This window comes from Piliocolobus tephrosceles, chromosome 10 (assembly GCF_002776525.5).
Source record: "Piliocolobus tephrosceles isolate RC106 chromosome 10, ASM277652v3, whole genome shotgun sequence".
NCBI classification, from domain to species: Eukaryota; Metazoa; Chordata; class Mammalia; order Primates; family Cercopithecidae; genus Piliocolobus; species Piliocolobus tephrosceles.
Genome location: NC_045443.1, coordinates 105,686,174 through 105,706,611, shown reverse-complemented (window position 1 = coordinate 105,706,611; position 20,438 = coordinate 105,686,174). Strand labels below are relative to the sequence as shown.

At 45.9% G+C, this 20,438-nt stretch overlaps 1 protein-coding gene across 2 annotated transcripts in view; it reads right to left on the bottom strand.

The window, feature by feature from the left end:
- WSCD2 (WSC domain containing 2) overlaps positions 1-20,438 on the bottom strand; it is a 299,619-nt gene that overhangs the window by 77,484 nt on the left and 201,697 nt on the right. The window contains exon 3 of one of the 2 annotated variants that reach the window (XM_026454616.1): positions 14,741-14,833. The exons of the other annotated variant lie outside the window; for it this stretch is intronic. The gene's annotated coding sequence lies outside the window, so the exon portion shown is untranslated. The remainder of the gene's footprint in view (positions 1-14,740; positions 14,834-20,438) is intronic. 2 annotated transcript variants of the gene reach the window in all.

The following is a 20,438-nucleotide window of genomic DNA, read 5'->3' as shown; positions in this document are numbered from 1 at the left end:
TTCCAGAACTGTGAGATAATAAATTTTGGTTTTTAAAGCTACTCAGCATGTGGTGTTTTGTTACAGCAACCTTGGCAAACTGATACACCAATGCTCTGCACAGGACCTCAACACTTCCTTTTTCTTTTCTTTTTTTTTAATGAGAGAGAATTTATACGTGGCATGGTAAAAACAAGTGCACAGGAAGTAACCCACCCAGATCAAGACTCTGAACATTCCCCTGGCTCCTAGAGGCTCTGTGCTGTCCCCTCTCAGCAATCACCCTCCCCAGGGGCCATCACTTTTCTAACTTCTATCACCATAGGTTAGCTTTGTACATTCTTGAGGCTCTTATTATTGTTTTAGAAACGGGGGTCTCACTGTTTGCCCAGGCTAGTCTTGAACTCCTGAGCTCAAGTGTGATCCTCCCATCCTAGCCTCCCAAAATACTGGGATTACAGGTGTGAGCCACCACGCCCAGCCATTGAGCCTCATAAATGGCTGAACAATGTTGAACAAAGGAAGCTGGCTTCTCACATTTAAACTCATTTGTGCCATATAAAATCCCCTTGAGACAGGCACTATAATTATCTTCATTTTACAGGTGTAGAATCAGAGGCCCAGAGAGCTTCAGTAACTTGCCCAAGGTCACACAGCTAGGGTGTAGTAGGCAAAGCCAGGATTTGACTGGGTAAATCTGGCTGCGCTCACTATAGTTACTGCTTTTAAATACACAGCAAGTGCCCAGTAACTATAATCACGGCAACTTCTAACAAGCAGTAGCTCTCACACTGGGCCAGGCACCATGCCAGCTCTCTCCACATTACTTCATCTAACTCTCACACCAGTCCTGTTTAGTATTTTTAAAATATATCTATATAAAATAATACACATAATATATATTACATATATATACATACTAAATTTTCTATGCCTCATAATATTACCAGTGAGAAATACTAATACAAGCCCCATTTAACAGAGGAGTAAACTGAGGCTCAGAGCACTGAATAATGGATGCAAGGTGATAAACTCAGCAAGCGGCAGAGCTGGGATGGCTTGCAGAACTCGTGCTTATGACTGACATCAGCTGCCTCCTGCCAGCTGCTGCTAAGAGCAGCACCAGGACCACAGATCTCAACAACCCGTGCTTTAATTAAAATCACAATGAGATGCCACCACGCACCTGATTTTTTCCAGTCCCCTCTAATCACTTTCATGTGGGCTGTTCTAATTGTCTAGACAGGAGGTTTTTAAACTCCAGTACACACACATTGTACTGGAATGGCTCAAATAAAAAAACAAAAAACAAAAACTAATGCCAAGTGCTGGAGAGGATGTGGAGCAACTGGAACTCCCGTCCATCCATGGTGGGAATGCAAAATGGTATACTGCCACTTTGGAAAACAGCTTGACCATTTCTTAAAAAGTTAAATGTCCACTCCTAGGTATTTCCCCAAGCGAAATGACAACCCACACTCGGGCAAAAACCTGTATGCAAATATTTATAGCAACTTTATTCGTAATTGCCAAAAATGAAAGCAACCAAATGGTGAATGAACAAACTGTGGTGCCTCCATACGATGGAGTACTACTCAGCCATGAAAAGGAATCAGCTACTGATGACACAGCAGCACTGATAAACCTCAAAGACATTATGCATTATGCCGAGTGAAAGAAGCCAGACTCAAAGCCTATTATGATTCAATTTATATGACACTCTAGTAATGGCAGAAAAAAAAGACAACACAAAACAGATCAGTGGTTGCCAGGGGCGAGAGATGAGAGAGGGATTGACCACAGAGGGGCAAAGAGGAATTGTTGAGGGTGATGGAACGTTTGTTCATCTTGATTGCAGTAGAGGTTACCTGGTTGTACACATTTGTGAAAACATGCTAAACTGTACACTAAAATGGATGCATTTTACTGTAGGTAAATGGTAATACAAAACATTAAAGAAAATTTAACAACAGGCCGGGGGCAGTGGCTCATGACTGTAATCCCAGCACTTTGGGAGGCTGAGGTGGGCAGATCACGAGGTCAGGAGATCGAGAACATACTAGCTAACATGGTGAAACTCCGTCTCTACAAAAAACACAAAAAATTAGCCAAGCATGGTGGCAGGCGCCTGTAGTCCCGGCTACTCGGGAGACTGAGGCAGGAGAATGGCATGAACCCGGGAGGTGGAGCTTGCAGTGAGCTGAGATCATGCCACTGCACTCTAGCCTGGGTGACACAGCAAGACTCCACCTCAAAAAAAAAAAAAAAAGAAAGAAAGAAAAGAAAAAGAAAATGTAACAATAACCCACTGTGCTTTTTTCCTCCTATGCTGGTTGCTTCCCTGAAGGAAGGGATGCTTCCAAGAGGATTAACACCTGCTCACTTATCCTAGGCGCCTGAAAGGTTCACCTGGAGGCAGGGGACGGCTCAGTGGGGGCAGGGATGGCTCCCAGGAACACCTGGGTTCCCACACAACCCTCATCCCATTGCCTGCTTTGCTTCCAGAGCAGTAACATTGGGGTTATTTTTGCTCTGAGAAGTACCAGACACAGGGTTTTTTCTCTGCAGGCAACCACCACCCCCTGCTGTGTTTACACAAAAACACATTTGCACAGGGTTTTGTTTTTACATTTGCCTCAGCGGCCTGGATCCTATTAAACCGAGGGGAGGCCTGATTATCTGGCTGGAAGCAGCTGATGGGAGAAAGCAGGTTGGATGAGGGTGGTGCAGGCACATGCTTCCTCCCTTTTAGTCTGTGGAACCCTGGGGTCTGTGCAGAGGTCACAGAAGTGCTCATGGGGCTCACTTGTGCATGTCCCAGCATTTCTCAGCCTCTGCACTACTGACGTTTTGGGCCAGATGCTTCTTTGATGAGGGGAACTGTCCTGTGCTGTGCATTGCAGGATGTTTAGCATTCCTGCCCCCTGCGTGCTGGTAACACCCACCAGTCGTGACAAGCAAACCTGTCTCTAGACATTGCCAAATGTCTCTTTGGGCAGGGGAGGAATTGTCCCCTGTGAAGAATCACCTGCTTATAAAAAGGAAGCTGATGCATGCTCAGCTCCCTTCCAAGACCACTATCAACACTGTGAAGAGAGGGGCGAGTCTGTCTCTCTCACCTCTGTGTCCCTGGCTCCTACCACAGTGACTGACACATTTCATTTTAGAAGCTCAAGGAGGCGGGGCATGGTGGTTCACACCTATAATCCAAGCCTTTTGGGAGGCCGAGTCAGGAGGATTGCTTGAAGCCCAGAGTTCTAGGCCGAACCTGGGCAACAAAGCAAGACCCCATCTCTGCAAATAAACCCCACATGTTTTAAAGTTAGTCAGGTGCAGTGGCTTGCACCTGTAGTCCTAGCTACTCATAAGGCTGAGGCAGAAGGATCCTTTGAGGCAGAAGGCTGCAGTGAGCTATGCTTGTGCCACTGCACTCAAGCCTGGGCAACAGAGCAAGACCCTATCTCTAAAAAATGAAAAAAAAATTAAAAATTAGGAGTTCAAAGACATTTTGTGGGATGAGCAAACACTGGCAGTAAGAATGATCCAGTGTTCATTAGCTTCCTTGGTTTTGAGGACACTGTCCAGCAATCACATCAGACTCTGGCCACCATGTGGAGACTCATGTACTAAGTGCCAGGCTGTTCCCATATTCCCTCACCAAATCTCCACAGGAGCCCCCGAATCAAAATCCATGATTGTCTCTATTTTATAGGTGAGGAAACTGAGGCACTCCGCTGGCAGGTGGTAGAGCTGGGATTTAAGCCTGGAAATGTCTGACACCAGAGCCCAGTCTCTTAATTATAACACTCTATGTAAGGCAGCTTCAGCCTTGAATATTTTTTAAGGGCAAGATGCCTACACACATTGGGAGGGAATGTGGGTGGAAAGTGGAGAAGCTGCCCAGATTACTACGGGAAGGACTGTGGACTTTGATGCAAGACAGACTAACATCCAAATCCTGCTCAGCCACTTGTCAGCTCTGGGAACTTGGGCAAATGACTGGGCCTCGGTTTTGTCATCTGTCAAGTGGGGACAGTGATCATAATTCAGCACAGGGATTTGTAAAGATCACGTGAGATAACGCTGTCAAGTGCATAATGCGGCCTGGCAAACACTCCACTTTCAAGGAGCAAGATGGTTGCTCCGTGGTTGGTGGTTGGATGAATGCACAGCAGGCTTCGGGGAGAATGGCCCAAACTAAGGTGGAGATAGAGGTGAGTTTATGCCAGATCACCTGGTAGGGCAAGGGTGTTCAAACCCCCGATAGTCCCTGACACACACACACACACACACACACACAGACTGAGCCAGGAATCAGCTCTTCCTCAATGGCTTCCTGACTTCTGATTGGATCAAATAAAGGCCCACTGTGTGTGCAGACCAGTGACAGGACTCCTGGCTGGACAGGAAGCACACTCAGGCCCCTTCACCATAGGAGTAAGAAGGATGCTGACCCCCTGGAAACAGCAGAGCCTCATTCAGCATCCCCTGATCCCAGCATTCACCTGGCAATCAGTTCACAGGTGACTTGGATCTGGCCTCCACCAAGGCTGGTCTTGTGGGAACCCCTGAGAAGCACCACTTCTCCCAGGCCTGACCAAGGGATAGGATGAAGGCAAGGGAGGGTGGGGGGCCTCCTGGCCATCAGCCATGGAAGCTTCTGATTCTCTGAGTTAATTCAAGAGTCCTCATGTCTCCTGCTGAGCAGCTGAAGAGCCCTCTGGAGCCTCTTTTCAACTGAAAACAGTAATTTGCAAGAACTCACCATGCCTGGAGCAGAAGGCCTTTCTCATAGCCCAGAGCCAGTGGGGCCACTCTGAGGCTGCGCAGCTGCTCAGGCTGGTGGCTGGTGGGAGGGTCTGGGCTGAGGATGGGAGGGGGACATCTCAACAGCGCCCTGGGATGAGCTGGGGCTTTGACAGTGAAGCAGCAGCAAGGGTGCCATGTCTTGTGTCTTAGCCCTCTAGGCTGGGGGCTTAAACAACACACATTTATTTTTCATAGTTCTGGAGTCTGAGAAGTCCAAGATCAAGGCGCCAGCAGATCCAGTGTCTGTGGAGGACCCGACTCCTGATCTTCTCACTGTGTCTTTCCATGGCAGCGAGAGAGAGAGAGAGAGACGGAGATAGAGAGAAAGAGAGAGAGAGACAGAGAGACAGAGAGAAGCAAGCTATCTCCTGTCTCTTCTTGCAAGATCTCTAATTTCATTCATGAACGAAACACTTCCCATTGAAGATTAGGGCATTAGCTTGTGAATCTGGGGGGACACGAACTTTCACACCATAGCACCTGGTGCATTAGCTTCCTAAAGCTGCTGTAACAAATTACTGCAAACTGGGTGGCTTAAAGCATCAAAAATTTATTCTCTCACAGCTCTGTGGGACAGAAGTCCAAAATCGAGATGGTGGCATGGCTGGTCCTCTCAGGAGGCTCTGAGGAAAAATCTGTTCCGTGCCCCTCTTCCAGCTTCTAGCAGTTGCTGGTGATCTTTGGCATTTGCTGGCTTGTAGAGGTGTAACCCCAATCTTTTTCTCTCTCTTCACGTGGCATTCTCTCTGTGTGTCTGCATGTCTCTGTTTTCTTTAATAAGGACACTAGTCACTGAATTTAGGGCCCACTTGAATCCAGTACGTCCTCAACTTAACTAGTTACAGCTGCAAAGACTCTATTTCCAAACAAGATCCAATTCTGAGGTTCCAGATGGACATGGAATTTTGGGGGATACTCTTTAGCCCAGTATATCTGGCACTGAATGCCACCTGCTGCTGTGTGACCACAGACAAGTGCCTTAACCTCTCTGATCCTGTTTCTTCATCTTTAAATAGGGCTAAAAATAGGACCTTTGTGATAATTGGGTGTGATGACAAAGTATAGCAAGTGATCATGAGCACAGACCCTGGCAGGGCCTAGTCTGCCACCTACTTGCTGTGTGACCTTAAACAAGTTACCTAACCTCTCTGGTCATCCATTCCCCTGTCTATAAGGTGTGAATATTGAAAGAGATCATAGTCCTCCTTCCTCTCCCATAGTCCCAGCTTCTTAGAGGTCTCTGACAGCCCTCTAGGGTCCAAGGGAGCCCTCAGGATTTCCAAAAACCCTAGAAATGATATATTAACTCTTAACAATGGTGCAGCTCTGTGCTTTTGGCTGGGTTTGAACTGACTGAATTCAAAGCCTATTCTTTCTCAAGACAAGTAGAATTCCTCATCAATAATATTTGTCAGTGTTTCTGATAGTATTTCTTTTTTGTTTAAGAATAAAAAGAATTCTTATTTAAAATCATACAGTTTGACAAAATTCTTCCCAAATATTTACCTTTATTTTACAAGCAGGTACACCGAAGTCCAGAGAAGGGAAGTAACTTGCCTAAGTTCACACAGCTGGTTAGAGGTGAAATGGGGATTTGAATTCAGTTTGTTTGACTCCAGGATGGAAACTGTTAATCCAGCTGTTTAATCACCTCAGTAGACCATAAAGTATAGAGCAGAGAAGTACAATATGAGCCATATATATAACCTAAAATCTTCTAGAAGTTATGTGGAAAAAACGAAGAAGGAACAGGTGAAATTAATTTTGATAATATATTTAATCTATTAGATCTAAAATGTCATTTCAACGTAAGTGTGAAGCATTATTAATGAGATATTTCACTTCTTTTCATATAAAGATTTAAAAATCTGATGTGTATTTCCATGTCCAGCACACCTTACTGCAGTCTCGCCATATTTCAATAGCCATACGTGGCCAGTGGCCACCATAATAAATGGTGTAGTTCTAGTGATATGGATGTCTGTGCATTTGCAGAGCTGGAAGACTAGGTTCTTTTGGCTCCAAATGAAGACGCACCACCGACCTTCCTGGACGGGAGGTAAGAGATTTGAGTGACTTATGTCTCTGTCACCCAGACTAGTCCAGGTACCCAGTGATTCATTTCATGGGCACAAAAGCCCCAGCCTCTCCCACCTTAGCACAACCTTACCCTGGCTGAGGGCTTTGTTTGCTCTGAAGCTGGCCTGGTCTCATGTGGACCTTTGAGCCCAGCCTTAGCCCAGGGACCCCTGTGGATCAGAACTAGCCCTGCAGAGATGCCTAAAACAGCTTCTGCAAAAGCCCACAGGACCGAAATCCCGTGACTTGCTTTGAGTCCCAGCTCAGCCATTCCTAGCTGGGAGAACTTGCTACCATTCTGTAAAATCAGGGTCAGAAGAATACTTCCTCTTTCACAGAGTTGACAGGGGGATCAAGTGGGGCTCCATAAGAATCACTTTTATCTCTTGAACACTGGCATCATGTCAGACATTGACTAAGCGTGTTACCCAGAACTGCTATTTTTATTTCCATTGTATAGATAGGGTCACTGAGTCTCTGAGAGATGAAATAAGTTGCCCAGCAGTACACAATTAGCAAGTGATGGATTCAATGATCATAGATCCTTTCTCAGAGGGTGATTGTGGGACTTAGATAAATTAGTAAATTAAATTAAAGCACTTAGAAGAGTAACGGGCAACAGACTTTTGGTCTCATTATCATCATCGTCAGCATTATTGTCAATATCATCATCCCTGCCATCATCATCAGCATTAATATTTACATCATCACCATCATCATCATTATTGTCTTGTCACTGTCTTTGTCATCACCGTCATCAACGTCATCATGATCACTTATATTCTTGTTTCTCTCTCTGTGTGTTGGGAGTACACAGCATAGTGCTGGGCCTGCATTAAGTGACTTTCCTAACTTAGCTAAGCAGTAAATTGTGCTAAAACTAACCCATAACAGAAAAAAAAATAAAGGTAAGGCTGAAAGGTGGTTCTTGTTTGGAAGACACACATACAAGCTCACACACATACATCCAGGACATTTTCTTTGGCTAGAGAACACTGCCAGCATACAGCTTTGAGAATGCCTTTGGGGAGAGAAAAGCAAGCTACCTGCCACAGGTTCTGCGGGGCTTATTCTCCCCTTTCCAGTACAAGAAGGCTTTGGGAGCATAGCCTCTGCCTTCAGCTTCTTGGCCACCCTGTGGGGAAGCTGCCAAGTAAAATAACCTCCCTTGGGTCTTTAATGTGCTGCTCAAATAGCGAGGACCTTGTTTGGGGTGTTATATCAACACTGCCAACCAAATTTACAGAGTCACTGCCAGTCAAGCTCTGGGCAAAACCAACAGTGTGCTCTTTGGCTACCTTTCCTCTCACCCAGGGAGGTAGCCTCTCTCTGACTTCTTCATTCCTCCATCCATGACCCTGGAAAATTGTCTTGTGCCCTGTTCCCCTACATGCTGCCAGTCTAATGAGATCGTTAAAGCCGGTGACTGTGGATTTTTATGCAGATGTTTGCATGTCAGAATCTTCCTAAACTCCAAGCTCTGGGTGGGCAGGAAACAGAGAGAGCCAAGAATGGGATTTCAAGAAGGGGAGTAACTTTGGCACCACTCAAATCAGTCACAGATGAAGCCTCCTACCAGCTCACAGTGACCTTTCAAACTTGATGTTTCTGTCGAGGCCCATGGACAGCCAAAGTTTGCAATTCTGTGCTCTCAGCAGAGCTAGGGGAATACCCTAGAACAGTGGTCCCCAACCTTTCTGGCACCAGGGACTGGTTTCACTGAAGACCATTTTTCCACGGACCCGGTGGTGGCGGCGGGGGGATGGTTTCTGGATGATTCACGTGCATTACGTGTATTGTGCACCTTATTTCAATTATTATTATTACATTGTTACATATAATGAAATAATCATACAATTCACCACAATGCGGAATCAATGGGAGCCCCAAACTTGTTTTCCTGCAACTATACGGACCCATCTGGAGGTGATGGAAGACAGTGACAGATCATCAGGCATTAGATTCTCATAAGGCCTGTGCAACCTACATGTCTTGCATTTACAGTTCACACTAGGGTTTGTGCTCCTATGAGAATCTAATGCCACCACTGATCTGACAGGAGGCAGAGTTCAGGCAGTAATGTGAGCAATGAGGAGTGGCTGTAAATACAGATGATATTTTGTTCACTGGCCCACTGCCCATGAGATCTCCCCATGAGATAGGTACTAGTCACAGTATCCCCATTTGACAGACAAGGAAACTGAGACACAATGAGATTGATAAACTTGTCCGGAGTCATTCAGTAAATAAGTGGGATAACTAGGATTTGAACTCAGAAGTCTAAGGCTGTATAGGCACACGGAGGGGCATCCCATGCAGTCTTGGGATGGGAAGTCAGTCTTGGGATAAGAGATATGTAGGGGTGACCTAATGGAGGAGATGGGGCAGGATAAAAGGGCATTTGAGGGAGACATGGAGATGGTGATCCAGGGAAGATATGTGACTTGCTCCAAGTTTCTGGCTGAAAAGTGGCAGAGCATGATCAGGATCCAGGACTTCTGCCTCCAATCCCGTGTTTCTACTACTTCTTCATACCCTTGACCTCGTGAGCCCTGCTGTCTAACCAGCTAAGCTAAACCAGGGCTCAGCAGGAGCCCAAAATAGCTACAGCTTCCAGGCAAAATCAGTGCCGAGTCAATGTTGCCCCCATTCATCACTCTGACTTCAACCTTGTTATTTTCAGGCAACAGGGCACTGAGAATGAGTTGAGACAGAAAGAGAGAGAGAGAGTCTCCTTCAATCCTGCTGCATTGCTGAGTTTCTAATGGAAAATTTGTTATTTATTTGAATAAAACGATGGGACATCAGTTGATTGCACCCCAGGATCATTTTACCCCTCACCCTCTTCTAGCATTGATGCTCTCCAGAATCCACATTTCATCCAACAGTGGGGTTTGCATGGGGTTGACCCTAGACTCACCTCCAAAAATAGGTCCTGCCTAGCCTAAGCCAATCAACTTGGCCCATATCCCTCTCCCACCACAGTGATTGGTTCAGAAACAAGCAGGTATTTTAATCAGAAATAATAAGCCTTTGGCTGGGAGAGAAAGATTCTAGATTCTTGTGGATTTGGGCATCTGGGAGAAGTGAGTTTGGCCTCCTGGCACTATCTTGCTACCATCAGGGCAGCTGAAGCCTAGGGGAAGGTAGAGATGCAGAGAAACTAAGATCTCATGAGCCTTGTTTGAGCCTGGATCAAGCCATACCTGAAGCAATCCCTTGTGAATTTTGATGTCTGTGAGCCAAAATAAATTATTCTCTTTTTAGAAAGTCCACTTGAGTTGTGTTTTGGTCATTTTAAGCACACACAAAAAAAATGTCTTCCTCAAGTTATAACTGTTGCAGAATGACCACCTAGTTTTGGGCAGTGGAGAACACACAAGCAAACATCTGGAATAGAATGAAAATTGAGGAGTTGGAGTGGTGCGGGGGAGGGTCTTTCTGAAACAAAAATTTAGGATGATCATGAGTCCAAGAGGCAGAGTCAGCTCTGCAGAACATTTAAATGCAGCCTATGGCTTCCTCAAGAAAGAACAATTATAGTAATGATTTTTGTCTATTAAATACTTGGTTATTGTATTTTGTGCTTCATCTCATCTTATCATTCATATCACCATGTAAGGTTCAAATATCCCCATTTACAAGATGAACAAACTGAAACCCAGAGAGGAGAAGTGACATCCCCTAAAGCACACAGCAAAGAGTCCGGCCACAGTGGCTCATGCCTATAATCCCAGCACTTTGGGAGGCCGAGGTGGGTGGATCATTTGAGGTCAGGAGTTTGAGACAAGCCTGGTCAACATGGTGAAACCCAGCCTCTACTAAAAATACAAAAATTAGCTGGGCGTGGTGGTGGGCACCTGTAGTCCCAGCTACTGTGGAGGCTGAGGCAGGAGAATCACTTGGACCCAGGAGGCGGAGCCTGCAGTGAGCCAAGATCATGCAACTGCACTCCAGCCTGGGCAACAGAGCGAGACTCTGTCTTAAAAAAATAAAAAAATAAAATTAAAAAAAAAGGAAAAGAAAAAGAAAAGGAAAAAGAAAAAAACCAAAAAACTGCAGCAAATAGACAGTGAAACTGGGCTGGGACATAGGTAGGTCTGACAGGGAATCTCCTGCCCCAACACATCACCACCTCCGTAAGACCAGATGCATGGGGGAGATCCTGCTTACTCTCTGTTGGATCAGATTTAGTATCTGTGCCCGTGAGCCAATGACAAAGTGTGTGAATTTCACTGGGACCACGTTCTCCATTTAACCTTGGCAGAATCCCAAGGGCAATAAACATTCCCCCAAAATGTCAAAGAACTTTGCTGAAGTCAACACAGGATTTTGCTTAGGAGCAGACACCCTAAGAATCTCAATGTAGAAACGTCTGGGATGTCCATTCCCACTGCTGGCATCAATCTTTAGACATAAGATTCATTAGATGACCCCATCACAAAACTACCAAGAGCAGAGTCATTTACTGAGTTCTACATTCACACTCACAGGCCTCTGAGGCAGGTGCTATGATCATCCCACTGCACAAATGAAGGAGTTAAGGCTCAGAGAGTTGAAGTCACTGATCCAATATTACAGAGCTAGCAAAGCATTTGGACACAGATCTGACTCCCAACCAGGAGGCTTTTCAATACATCAGTGTTTCTCAAAGTGTAGAAGCCATCTAAGCATAAGGAAAGTTCCAGTGTTAAATACCATTCTATCATAAAGTGAGAAAAGCATTCACTTTTAATTTTCTTTCAATATCTCTGATGACATCAATAAAAAAATCTCAGTTTGGTGCTAATAGAGCTTCAACACCTCTCAAATGCTTGCTAATCTGCCTTTACAACAGAGAGAGGCCGCAGGTGTAAAATCCCAGGCAGGTAATGGTGCCTAGCTAGAACTGATCTATCTTGTCTTGGTTTGAAGTGTTTGTAGTGATTAACCTCTATTTAGGGAAAGTCATATTGATTTCATATTTGCAGGTAAGTTAACTTCCTAAATAAACCATTTTTAGTAAAAAAGTAAATCAATTCCAAGAAAAATGGCAAATGTGGGAAAAATTGCGAGGCTGGTGTGCTGATGATTTAAGTTTGGGACATGTCTCCACCTCACACTCACCTAAACTCCAAACTGCTGCCTCATCAACTCAGCAAATGGGAGGGTCCCACATAGAAAAAACATGTAACCTTGGCACCAGCCCACACTGGGCTTGCTCTGTTGAAGACAAAATGCTGAGTAGGGTGGGTGCAGTGGCTCATGCCTATAATCCCAGCTCTTTGGGAAGCCAAGATGAGAGGGTCACTTGAACCAGAAGTTCAAGACCAGCCTGGGAAACATAGCAAGATCCTGTCTGTACCAAAAAAAAAAAAGTAGACTCCTCTTTGGGGTAACAGAGCCTGGGTATGCACAATAGAAAAATCTTTGACCTTTAACAGCACCTGGAACCATGATTCCTCCCCTCGGAACCAAGAAGACTGGGACATGGCCAGGACCTGAACTCTGGAACTCTTTCAGAAGTGAGGGGTCTACTGGCCCAGAAGATCCAGGGTTAAAATCTGCCTCAACATACTTTACTATAAATGGTCAAATTCAAAGCCCTTTAATCAGACCCCGCCAACCCACCACTCCTAAACCTTTTCCCTTGCCCTCTGATCCCTTAAACTTTGCTCCAGGTCCCAAACTGGGGAGCCTGACTTCTGTCTCCTTGCCAGCCAGGTTTACAATAAAGTATTTCTTTTCTCAAAAACCAGTGCCATAGTTGTTGGCTTTTATGTGCATTGGGCAACAAGTCCATTTGTTGGTTAGCAAATGAGCCCACATGAAAAGAAGACTGGGTACCCCCTTTGTCCCCACCTTCTCCTACATCACATCTCTCAAACCCACCAGGTCAGATGAGGCGTTCCTGGACTGGGATGTGAGGAGTTATTGGGCCTCCTTGTCTCCTAAGCATTGTGACCCACACAATGTGGAGATGCGGGCAGATCTGTTGGAGAGAAAGCTGTTGCGGGCAAGGATGGCATTCCTCAAGTTAGATTCAGGCTGGAGGACTGGTGTTGTCCACTGAAGCGAAACATTCACCTACCTAGGACCCTGCAATTCCACTCCTGGGTATACACCTACAAGAAATGAGTGCTTAAATCTCCCACAAGATTTGTACTAGAATGTCGCTAGCACCTCTGTTCATTAGGATCCCAAACTGGAGAAAATCAGCCATGTGTCCTTCAAAAGGAGAAAGGATTAAAATCAAATGAACAAGAAAGAAACTGCTGATATATGCGACAACGTGAATAAATCTCATGGATATAACATCGAGCAAAGGAAGCCAGGCACAAAAGAAAAGACAGAGCAAGATCCCATTCATATGAAGTTCAAGGACAGGCAAATTAATCTCTGGTGACAGGGGTATCAATTAGGAAGCAATGCAAAGAAACTTTCTGGAGTGATAAGAATGGCCTGTATCTTGACCTTGGCAATGGTTCCATGGCTCTGTAAGTTTGTAAAAATTTATTGATTTTGTACTTGACAGTATGTAAGGTATACCATTGTAGGAAGTTTACAAACGTCCCCATCTCTGCAAAAAAAAGATTTAAGATTAAACAACAGTATAAATAAGTGAAGGGCTACAGGTCTAGTGGTAATGCCAACCACTCTGTCATGGGTCCTGGGATGTAGAGAAGACAGTGACCCACTGGGATGTCAAAGGCAAGCAATCATTGATGCCACTATGTGTCATTGATTCATTCACCTTTCCAGGCATTCACTTACTCTTTTAGTATCTTTCCTTTTTTTTTTTTTTTTTGTCCATGCTTAGTATATTAGTTTCCTACGGCTGCAGTAACATATGACCACAAACTTACTGGCTTAAAAAAAAGAGTAAGTTCATTCTATTCAGTTCTGAAAATCAGAAGTGTAAAATCAAGAAGTCTGCAGGGCTGGTTCCTGCTGGAGGCTTCAGGGAGAATCTGCTTCCTTGCTTTTCCAGCTTCTAGAAGCTGCTTGCATGCCTTGGCTCCCGGCCCCTCCCTTTCCTGCCTGCATTCCGTCACTCCAACCTCTTCTTCTATCATCGTATCTCCTGCTACTGACTCAGGCCCTCCCTGCCTCCCTTTTATGAAGATCCTTGCGATGACAGTGGGCCCATTTGGAGAATCCAGGATAATATCCCATCTTAAGATCCTTAACTCACTCACATCTGCCAAGTACCTCTTACTATGCTTAATGTACCATATTTGCAGGTTCCAGGCATTTGAACGTGGACAGCTTTGGTAGGGCAGAGGAGGATTATTCAACCCACCATACTTAGAAAGAAGGATGGTATAGACTTTTTCTTTTTTTTCTCTTTTTTTTTTTTTTTTTTGAGATGAAGTCTCGCTCTGTCGCCCAGGCTGGAGTGCAGTGACGTGATCTTGGCTCACTGCAAGCTCCGCTTCCCGGGTTAATGCCATTCTCATGCCTCCATCTCCAGAGTAGCTGGGACCACAGGCGCCTGCCACCACTCCTGGCTAATTTTTTGTACTTTTAGTAGAGACAGGGTTTCACCGTGTTAGCCAGGAGGATGATCTAGACTTTTTACGAGCTCAGACTTGGGAATCAGATCAGACCCATCTGGATTCAAATACTACTTATTAGTGGTATCACTTAGCTGATGACCTACCACTTATTAGCTTCTTGTCCATAGGAACACGATTCAGCCTCTCTTGAAGCCCCAGTTTTCCTGCCTATACAATGAGGTATCACTCTGCTTCCTCTGGGTTTTTTTGCGGAAGTAAGTGAAGTGATGTTTAAGGCAGTTAGAGAGACCGGCACAAGGTACAGGCTCAGCAGACAGCCTGTGCATGCAGTGGTATCTTAAGAATGAATGATATTGATGGAAACAGACATTTACCAAGTCCAGGGTACTTTGCTACCCAGGTCTGTCGGACTCCAGAATCCATCAGAAACTGTTCTGGAAGGGTCTCCAGGTCTGAGCAGAGGTCGTCTGGAGAGAGAAAAGAGAAGGCCTTACTCCCAGCCCCTCCAGAAAATGGAGGAAATGCATTCTCCAGGATGCTGAGAAGAGGGTCCGAGCCCCGTTCCTCTCCCCAGCAGGGAATAAACATCCGAGCTTTTCTGGTGGCTGCCTGTCATTTATCAGAGATGGAATTTCCTTGGCACTTTGGGAAAAACAGATGCCAAGATGCAGAAAGAAATAGATTTTTTTCTTTCCCCCAAAAGTAGAACTTGGCTCATACATGTGTGGGGCACATTGATACAAATGGAATGAGAAAGCGCTGGGAGCCCTGGGGACTGAGGGTGTTGCTTGCATCTGAGTGTGAAACGGGTTGGGGGGCTGGGGATCCCCCAGCCCATTTTCCAAGGCATATGTGCTTGATTATTCCACCCGTGAGTCTGAAGGGGGCTTGGTGACCCCTCCCTCTGAACAGGCAGGATTCCAAGAGCTTCCAGAGAGATGTGAGCCTGCAAGGAAGATTCTGAAGAAGCCCAGAGGAGGAAATGAGAAGAATGTGGCCAATGTCTTCAGGCTTGGAAGAGAATCTGAGGTCACCGGTCCCTCTGCCGTCCTTCCTTTCCACCCTCACCAGTATTCTATGGCCAAGGGCAGGCCTTAGCATGGACGGTCTACCATCTTACCCCATCCCTGCCACTTGGCTTCTGTGCAATGTTGGGCAAGTGACTTCTTCCCTCTGTGAGCCTCGTTGTCCCCATCTATAAAGTGGGGAGGATGGTGATGCATGGGCCATGGTGAGGGCTTGAGATGACAGTGCACAGTGAAGCCATGGTAAAACCTGCATGCGAAGGGTCTCATTCATTATTCTGATCAGGTGGAGCTTTTGTTTTACAGATAAGGGCATTGAGGGCCCAGAGTGTGAAAGCAACTCACCCACATCACACAGCCCAGCTGTGTGCTGGGTTCTGACCCATTCTGGACCCACCACAAGCTTCCCAGGTATCACAGGACTGAACGTGCTGGTCATAGGAATGACAAAACAAGAACTATGCAGTGAGCACTCACTTTCTGCTGGGCTCTGTGCTAGGCCGGGCTGCCAATAGAGTACCACAAACCAAGTGGCTTAAACAACAGAAATTTATTCTCTCCTGGTTCTGGAGGCTGGCAGTCAAAGGTCAAGGTGCTGGCCGGATTAGTTCCCTCTGGGGGTCTGTGAGAGAATCTGTTCCAGGCCTCTCCTGAAGCTCCTGGTGGTTTGCCAGCAATCTTTGACATTCCTTGGCTCATAGAAATACCACCCTGATCTCTGCCTTCCTGTTCCCATGTCCTTTCTCCTGTGTTCAAGTCTGTGTGCAAATTTTCCCTTTTTCTAAGAACACCAGTCACATTGGATTAGGGGCCCACTCTACTCCACTATGACTTCATCCTAATTTAACTAATTCCATCCGCAATGACCCTGTATCCAAATCAAGTCACATTCTGAAGTCCTGGGGGTTAGAACTTAAACATATGAATTTGGAGGGAGGAATACAATTCAACCCTTTATGGACCCTATATGCATTATGATATTTTCTTATAACAGCTCTGCAAGGTAGATTGGAATCAATATTTCTATTTTGCAGATGAAGAAAGTGAGGTTCAGAGAGCTGAAAAACTCCCCTAAAGCCACACATACAATGTGTGTGGTGGCAACACCAAGATTTAAACATCAGGTTGCACCTTTCCAAATTTCATTCTCTCTACCACACACCTGCCAGCCTCCAAACACATGCTTTCATCTGTCATCCCAATAATACAGTTAGGTGACTTCTGTTATTATTACCACTTTATAGGTGAGGAAACTGAAGCTCAGGGAGGTGATGGGACAAGGCCAACGGTTGCAAAGCTCATCAATGGCAGAGCGGGGATTTGAATGCAGGCACCTGCCTCCTGAGTTTGTGCTCTTGACAATTTCACCCCTCTCCAACTGAGAAATCCTGGGTGTGCTGCACCACACAGTATAGCACAATATAATACAGTATATTGTGTTGTATTATCTATCACATCATATATCATATCTGACATGGTTTGGATCTATGTCCCCACCCAAATCTCATGGTCAATTGTAATCCCCAGTGTTGGAGGCGGGGCCTGGAGAGAGGTGATTGGATCATGGGGACCGATTTCTCTCTTGATGCTGTTCTCATGATAGTGAGTGAGTTCTCATGAGATCTGGTTGTTGTTTAAGTGTGTGGCACCTCCCCCGCCAGCCTCTCTTGCTCCTGCTTTGGCCATGTAAGATGATACTGCTTCCCCTTTGCATTCTGCTATGATTGTAAGTTTCCTGAGGCCTCCCCAGAAGCCAAGCAAATGCCAGCATCATGATTCCTATACAGCCTGCCTAACTATCAGCCAATTAAACCTCTTTTCTTTATAAATTACCCAGTCTCAAGTATTTCTTTACAGCAATACAAGAACAGACCAATACAATATACTATCTTGTCATATCCTATAGCTACGGAGTAACTAGGGTGGGATTTAAAGTAAGCTCTGTCCACCTCAGACTGCAGGCTCTGAAGTGACTCCTTAGAATCAGCCCATCCCACCAACCAAATTCCTGCAGAACTCACAGCAACGGTTCATTTTCACATTGGGTCTTGAAAGAAGCTCACCTTCAGAAGCTACCCTTGGCAGCCTCTAAAGGCCAAGCAGCCACACTCCTCATCCCGACAAGCTCCTAAATTAACTATGAAGCTGTAATGATGTAACATGGCTCTCTTGTTATCATACCATGTCTAATATTCCACAAAGGCCCCTGGCAGAGCCCTGGTTGGGCAAATTCCCTTTGTCTCAGCACATGGGGAAACCTCAGGAGCCCTCACAGCCAGAAATACCCTCAACAGTACTGAACTGTACTGTTGGCTGCCAGGGGCAGATTGTATAGGAGAAAAGCCAACGCTGAGAAAAACAAATGATGGCAAGGACCATCCTCCCACGCCTGCATTCCCCAGCAAGAGATGCTGCAGGGGCTTTCCAGGGCAAGGAGAGAGATTCCTCCCTTGGGCAGAGCCAACTCATAGTCGAAGAGCAAGAATAAGAATTCCTCATGCTCAGGTGAACCCAAGAAGTTGCAGTAGGGATTTCAGAACATCACTAGCTCATTTGTTTCAGCAAGACAGCCATTCATCAATCTATGAGAGTTCATTGAGCATCTATTGATGTGCCAGGCTCTGTGTGCTGGGAATGCAGAGATGAACAAGACAGAGTCTCACCCTCCATGGGGGTCACGACTGAGTGCCCACAGGCATAACACTGTAGTACTGTGAAGCCCTAACTTAGCCACTTTGCTCTCTGCCTTGGTTCTCTCATCTGTGGAATGGGCACACTGTGAGTAGTTTCTCTCACAGAGCTGTTGTGAGAACTAAATGTGTCACTATAACAAAAGAGGCTTAGGACAGAGTCTGGTGGACTGAAAGCATGACAGGCACACTGGCTATCAGCACCAGCATCATCACCAGGGCTGTGATGGGGAAGCAGCAAGGACTAAGGAGAGCCAGCTGGAGAAGGAGGTGTCAAGAGTGACACCTGAGAAGATGATGTCATATTAAGAAAAGGAAACCAGATGGAGAACAGCCAGGGCAATCTCCAGAGGTGGGACAGGGCTAGATCCCTTTCAGAGACACAGAAGAGGCTACGATGGCTGGAGCACAGTGAGCTTTGATTTTATTCTAGGGGCCACAGAAGGTCTTTAACCATCAGATGTGTGTTTCCAGGAAGAACTCTGGCTGTAGTGTGCAAGATGTTACAGAATCCAGGCAAGAGACAGATGGCTTGGATCAAAATAGCCAGAGGTGAAGGTACAAGCATTAAAGACACAAAGAGGGTAATGTTGGTTCCACAAGGGCGGGGAGGGATCTGTTTTGTTCACCATTGTACTGCCAGTGCCTGGCACAAAGGGGGTGCTCAGGTAATACTTGTGGCTTGAGTAGGCATGGAGGGCGAGGGAGAGGGAGGACTTGAGTATGATGACTTGGGCAGTCAGCAGGATGTCAGGGAGGGATGCAGGGCTGGGACAGGAGCCCCGGAAGTCCCCCGGGATATAACATCCCTGTTTACTCTGCTGTGAGAGAAGCATCATTGCCTCCTCTATCTTCCAGAGATGAAAATGGAGACTCAGAGAGACAAAGCAACTTACCTGAGATCACACAGCACAGAAGGGGCACATATTGGGCCTTGCATCTAGGGCTGTTTTGGTCACTCCTTACCTGGCCCAATGGCCCTGTGTGTAAGGAACTCCCCCCAGAGACTTGTCATAGCGGAAAGGATGGGAACACGCTCAGCCTAACACCAGGTTGTATTTCACTGCTGAGAGCCCCAGGCTCTTCTTCAGAGTGAAACCTTGCAGCCAAGTTAAAGGGTGGCCTTCATTGCTGGCTGTGTCTCAGCGGTGTGCTCTGAACTCGAACCTCTCCTACTCTCTCCCTTTGTGGCTGCTATCACCCACGCCTCTCCAGGGGCAATTTAATCTCTGGGTGTCCAGTTCTCTGACATGCTCCAGAAGCGAGGTCAGTAGGGTGAATTGCAGCATTAGCATAAATTATTGACCCAGAGGTGTATGGCCACTGAAGGACTTTATGTGTAGCCCACACTCGGGCTCACAGCCTCAGACATTCCGTAAGTACAGGCTGTGCAGAGAACGCAGAAGGAATCTGCCGAGTGTAGGATGTTGGCTGACATGGTATCAGCCTCAGATAGTGGCTGGGTATTTGCGTGGCCTCAAAGGAGCCTCCCACAAGTTACGAGATAATTTCCAAAGGAATTCATTTGTATTTGATTTCCCCAAATTTTTCTCTCTTTCTCATTTCAAGCAGGTGGACAATTTTGTTGTGACCCTCAGCCCCAAGAATATATCTGCAGGGCAGGAGACAGTGTTTGCAGGAAGCCAGTCTAGAGTCACAAACACAAATGTCTACCAGGGCAAAGGAAGGGAGAGGAGGCCGCTCGCAACATGATGAGGAAAAACAAATGGAGGAGCTCACCCAACTCTGGGTAGAGGACTTGGGGGAGACAGCAGCTGGCACTCAGCTCCAGCCCATGGTTGCTTGGAATATCCATAAGAGAATTTGGACATCTGGGGTTTCATAGAAAATATTCAACTTTTTAAATCTTGGAAGTTAAAGTAATTAATTTAAAAAGATACAAAAAAGGGAAAACTGTGGGGAGGGTAAAAAGATCAGTCATGGCCAGCAGCTCCAGGGGTAGGAGAGAAATAGGTGGGGCCCAGAGGATTTGGGGGCCATGAAACTCTTCAATATGACACTGTAATGGTGGACACATGTCATGACACACTTGTCAAAACCCAAAGACTGTGCAACACGGAGTGAACTCCAATGTAGGCCATGAACTTTAGGTAATAATAATATATCAATATTGGTTCATCAGTGGTGCCAAATGACCCTCACTAAGACCAGATGGTCATATAATAGTGGAGTGAGGGACAGAGTGGAAAGAGTATATGGAGGAACTCTCTGTACTTTGCTACTCAATTTTTCTGTAAACTGAACACTGCCCTCCAAAATAAAGTCTATTATGACAAACAAAAAGCAAACAAACAACCAAGAAGCCACAGAGAAACATCGGGGGCCCTCATTCAATT